The following is a 6,157-nucleotide window of genomic DNA, read 5'->3' on the forward strand; positions in this document are numbered from 1 at the left end:
CTTCACAAAAACAGGAATCAACTAGCACAGAAGAAAGACTTTCTCTCCCCGAGGAAAAGAGTACAAAGCCAAGTCTGTACACAGCAGATGCAAAGAAAGTCCATCTGCTACCAGCTCACAACACCACATGGAGTTCTAAGATTTAATACTGTGAGTAACCTAGCAGTGTTTGGCTGCAGACACCATCTTTATAAAAGGTGGGAAATCCTAACCCTAACCACAAAGGATAAATGTAAAATCTACCGCACTAAAACCAGACAATAAAAAAAAAGAGTTTTCAGAATCAGTAAATCAAGTCATTAATTTGGCATCATTTTTCAAGTTTTGTGCAAGAACTAGCTAGTTCCCTCGGAGTTCCACCCCGGGCAGGCATGACAGCATTTTCAGTTTTATAGCCTCTAACTCTAGGGAAAGACCACTTGAACTCGCAGCTTCAAGCTGTGCACAGGCATGAGTGAACAGGCTTTTAATAGCATATTACCTACGGGTTTAAATGAAGCACCTTTTAAGTGTTACTACTCAGTAATTTTTTTCTAAATGATCTTCAGCCAAAAAGTTTTCTGCTACTGTTTTCATAGAAGTAGCCACAGATGCACAACATCTGCCGACCCTTTGTATTTTCCCAAAACCAGAAGAAAAAAAGAGGGTATGTTACCGAAAGGATATTTAAAAAGTAATTCCCACTAATGACAATATAAAGCATATATTTTGCATGTAATTGGAGCAATTTTAAGCAACACTTCCTGCACTCTCAGATTATACCAAACATATTGTTCTGAAATAAACATGTCTAATTGCTGAAACAAACAGCTGAATACTTTGTATATTTAGATTTTCACAATATCCTGTTCTTTGAGAGTCCAGTTGTGAAGGATTTCTAAAATTATTCTGGATTAATTGGTTGTCACTTTAAAAGAATAAGTAAATAATTAAATTAAGATAGGTTGTTATGGGAAAATAAAGGCTTCATATTATTATTCCCAAATGTTCTTAACAGATTTATTGTTATTACTTTGATGGAATAAAGGATTCGGTCACACACACTTCCTCCTCCCTCCTCATCTTGCAAAAATATCACTTTATTTGCCCTACTACCTCTAATATTTTGTATGCATATGTTTATGAATAATTGTGAATAACAAATACAGTGATACTGTATTCAGCAACAAGGTGGGGTGGGGTTGGAAGAGGAATTATCAACTATTATCAAGTCAGTCAAATAAATGTGTTTACAATAAGTCTGATGTACGTTAATGTTATACAGGACTATCAAACACAGTCTCACTATGATAATACTAAATTGCATAGGTAAAATGAAAAAAAATCTTCAACCATTTTTCCATTGAAAACTTTTGCACGAGCCTACCTCTATTATTAAAATATCATTTCAATTTAAACGCACAATTTTCCTCTTCCTTTCTTAGCCTGAACTAGAATATTTGTACTTCTTTTCCTCCTACAGGCTTTTGACCTTCTGAGGTCAAAAAGGACAAACAATACCACTAGTGTCTGCTTTGCAAAAAAGCTGGGGTTGCTGTCTGCAAGCAATGGTATCATTTCCATGGCAACCCCCTAACTATTAATTTTCAATTAAAGCAGACACAAAGCGGACAGCCTCAGGCCGACAGACGATGTCAAAAGCGTATCTCTAAATGCAACAGTTTCACGCAGCTATCAGTGTCTCTGCCACCAGGCTGCATCGTTGTAACATCAACTCCAGCACTTAACAAAATATATATGTACCATAAGACAGTACAGCTGCTATTGTTTCATTCAATGGGCAACATTTTACCAGATATTTTTATAATATTTTTGCTGGGATGGTATTGTGTGACTTCGAGATGGCATTAATTGTACTTTGTAAAGTAATAGATATAACAAATAAAAAAAACTATACAGGGTAAACTTTAAAGTACACAATTATTCAATCATTGCTATACCTATTAGAATATAATCTTTTCTTTATACATACTTATACCATCAAAGCAGACCATAAAGTGCAAGTATAATCGATACAATCTCATTCTGCCTCATTGGTCCAGGTGACTATAACAAGAATACAATAATACCAGCTTGTGCTAATATTTGGTCAGGTTCAAATTAAATTTGTTAAAAAAAATTCTTATACAGAATCATGAATTTGCAAATATCAGATTTGCCTGTGTCAAAACATCAAGATGTTTCATAATTCTTCATTTTAATCCTGACTATATAATAAAATATCAATTATGAAGTCCTTAAAGAAGTGTTGAATGTTAATGAAAACCTAATCTTTTCTGAGGAATTTAAAAACAACTGGAGGTGTAAATTCCACCACTGACCAAATTTGCAAACTTCTGAAAATTTCACTGTGAAATCCAGCATTGATATAAAATAATAAATATTAAAAAATAAATCAACTACATGAAAGAGATTCATTCTAGGAAACATGGGAACAGACAAAACAAATGTTGAAATATATTTAGGCAAATGTACACATTCACAGTGTGAGGTTCCACTGAAAAACAATGCTACACCAATGATACAGGTTGAACTGATCTTTGAGATCTGGCTCTGAAAATTAACTCCTGAAATGCTCCGATCTCAAAGAGTAAAATGGAAAAATACTTACATTGCCAAAAACAAATCCTTCGTACTTCATTCCTTCAAATATTAACCATAATAAACTGACTGAGGCATTTGTGTTGTAATAACAAAGGTTGAAGAAGGGAGTGAAGTACATAGGTAAGTAAGGGGCTACATAGAACAGCACAGGGACAGGCCCTTCAGCCCATCTGAACCAAAATAAAGTAATCTAATTTGTCTGCTTATGATCCATATTTTCTGCATATCCATGTACCTATCTAAAGAGCCTCAAGCACCACAATCATATCTACCTCCGCCACTAGACCTGGCATTAAGGGGCAGTAGGGCGAAGGCTGCGGACGCCAACAGGATTAACAAACTCATCAGGAAGGCTGGCTCCATGCTGGGGGTGTTGGATTCATGGGAGGTGGTCTTGCAGGGGAGGGTACTCCCCAAATTGCGGAGCATCCTGGACAATGCAGCGCACCCCCTCCATGACACACTAATCAACCTGAAGAGTACCTTCAGCAACAGGCTGGTTCCACCAAGATGCAGCACAGAACACCACAGGAGATCCTTCTTCCCTGTGGCTATCAAACTGTACAACTCCTCCCCCTTCTGTCGTGGGGTAGACTGAGACTGAGGCCCCCGCTGCCCAAACGCAGATGACACTCTGTCTGTCCCTTCTTTGTTGTTTGTTAGTAGGTGTTAAATGTTTGGTTTTAGTGTTCTTTAGCTTGTTTTGTGTGGGGTGGGGGGGCAGGGAGTTGAGGCAAACTTGTTTTAATCTCTTACCTTGATGGAGATGCGATTTTTTTCCATATTGTATCTCCGTCCACACTGTGGCCTAACATTGAGGAGTTAGCAGCCTCGCTGGAAACCGACTTTGAGAGCTCCACCACAGGAGCCTGCAGACATCCCATCACAGAGCTTGCAATCCCTCGCTGGAGACCGACCTTGGGGTTCCAACCGCGGGAGCATGCGGACTTTAACAACGAGGAGCTCGCGGTCCCTGGTGGGAGACCGACTTCGAGAACTCAAAACCACAGGAGCTTCGACCGCTCTGATGCGGAGGCTTCAACCACCACGACCGCAGGAGAATAAAAGAGATAAAAGAGGAAGAAGTTTGGACTGTATTGTGAATGTTTATGTTAACTTTATATTTAATATGGCTGTATAGTAATTGGAATTTCACTGTCCCTTAATCAGTTCATGTGATAATAAACTGACCTTGAAACCTTGACCTTAAAACCTTGAGCTTGAAACCTTGACCTTAAGATTTCAAGGCAGGATCAAAGGAAAAGTCCCACCTGCCTGCGTTTGGTCCTTATCCCTCCAAACCTGTCCTATCCATGTACCTGTCTAACTGTTTGTTAAATGGTGGGATAGTCCCAGCCTCAACTACCTCCTCTGACAGCTTGTTCCATACACCCACCACACTTTGAGTGAAATAGTTACCCCTCAAATTCCTATTAAATCTTTTCCCCTTCACCTTGAACCTGTGTGCTCTGGGTGAAGGAATACCCATGAATAAAGAACCAGTACCAGTGCTGGAGGATAGTGATTCCTGGGAGAGTTTTCGGGTTGGACTGGATGGTTGATAAGCAGGTAATTCTGGTATTTCATTGATCCAAATCATTCAAGTTGAGGTGTCAAGCGACAGAGGGCTGCATTTTAGCCTAATGCTGCATTGAGAATGAAGTGGTTGTGATGGGGAGGGAATTATGTTTGTAGCGTGTGGAGTCATACAACACTTAAACAGGCCCTTCGGTCTCCACATGTCGACCAAGATGCCCCATTTAAACTAGTCCCATTTGGCCCACGCTGACCAAGATGCCCCATCTCAACTAGTCCCATTTGCTGCAAATGAGAAACAAATATTTCCTCAACACATTGATCAGTAAGTTTCAATAACCCGACACTGGACTAGCACATTATTTCTGGGTTTCCTGGTCAACTATGTTAATAGATGTTGCTTTGCAATGGGCCATTGGATGGATTCCAAAGTTAGGAGCTGCACACAAGGATGGAAAACCATGGAATGCGGACAAAAACTGCCCTTAGTTTAATGACTCAGTGCTGGACAATATGGGAACGCTAACAGAAAGAAAAAGTTTATCAGAGTCATCATGAATACATGAATGGAGATTGACATTGAATTCAACAGCAGGAACTTGGTGTTATGATCTCGGCTTCAGTTTCAAACGGAATTAGAAAATGCAAGTACAGGAGCACATTCAACTACATCCTCTAGTCTGCTATTTTAAAACAGGTCCAGCACATCATTCTTCACACTTGAGTCATAGAGTGATACAGTTTGGGAAACAGGCCCTTCGGCCCAACTTGCCTACACCGGCCAACATAGAAACATAGAAAATAGGTGCAGGAGGAGGCCATTCGGCCCTTCGAGCCAGCATCGCCATTGCTTGTGATCATGGCTGATCGTCCCCAAACAATAACCCGTGCCTGCCTTCTCCCCATATCCCTTGATTCCACCAGCCCCTAGAGCTCTATCTAACTCTCTCTTAAATCCATCCAGTGACTTGGCCTCCACTGCCCTCTGTGGCAGGGAATTCCACAAATTCACAACTCTCTGGGTGAAAACGTTTTTTTCTCACCTCAGTCTTAAATGTCTTCCCCTTTATTCTAAGACTGTGGCCCCTGGTCTGGACTCGCCCAACATTGGGAACATTTTTCCTGCATCTTGCTTGTCCAGTCCTTTTATAATTTTATATGTTTCTATAAGATACCCCCTCATCCTTCTAAACTCCAGTGAATACAAGCCTAGTCTTTTCAATCTTTCCTCATATGACAGTCCCGTCATCCCAGGGATCAATCTCGTGAACCTATGCTGCACTGCATCAATCACAAGGATGTCCTTCCTCAAATTAGGAGACCAAAACTGTACACAATACGCCAGATGTGGTCTCACCAGAGCCCTATACAACTGTAGAAGAACCTCTTTACTCCTATACTGAAATCCTCTTGTTATGAAGGCCAACATTCCATTATCTATTCTTCACTGCCTGCTGTACCTGCACGCCACCTTTCAGTGACCGGTGTACAAGGGCGCCCAGGTCTCGCTGCACCTCCCCCTTACCTAACCTAACCCCATTGAGATAATAATCTGCCCCCTTGTTTTTGCCGCCAAAGTGGATAACCTCACATTTATCTATATTATACTGCATCTGCCACGCATCTGCCCATTCACTCAACTTGTCCAGGTCACCCTGCAACCTCCTAACATCCTCTTCACCGTTCACAATGCCACCCAGCTTTGTGTCATCCGCAAACTTGCTTGTGTTGCTCCTAATTCCCTCTTCCTAATCATTAATATATATATGGTAAACAGTTGCGGCCCCAACACCAAGCCTTGCGGCACTCCACTCGCCACTGCCTGCCATTCTGAAAATGACCCGTTCACTCCTACTCGCTATATTTAAGAGGGAGTTAGATAAGGCCCTTGTGGCTAAAGGGATCAGGGGGTATGGAGAGAAGGCAGGTACAGGATACTGAGTTGAATGATCAGCCATGATCATATTGAATGGCAGTGCAGGCTCGAAGGGCCGAATGGCCTACTCCTGCACCTATT

The 6,157-nt window shown here is 41.1% G+C and overlaps 1 protein-coding gene across 1 annotated transcript in view; it reads right to left on the reverse strand.

Moving 5' to 3' along the window:
- foxp2 (forkhead box P2) overlaps positions 1–71 on the reverse strand; it is a 374,605-nt gene extending 374,534 nt beyond the window's left edge. Inside the window, exon 1 of the mRNA XM_033038336.1 lies at positions 1–71. This exon is cut by the window's left edge and continues 177 nt beyond it. The gene's annotated coding sequence lies outside the window, so the exon portion shown is untranslated.
- Positions 72–6,157: the final 6,086 nt, after the last annotated feature.

Source organism: Amblyraja radiata, chromosome 19, assembly GCF_010909765.2.
Source record: "Amblyraja radiata isolate CabotCenter1 chromosome 19, sAmbRad1.1.pri, whole genome shotgun sequence".
Lineage (NCBI taxonomy): Eukaryota > Metazoa > Chordata > Chondrichthyes > Rajiformes > Rajidae > Amblyraja > Amblyraja radiata.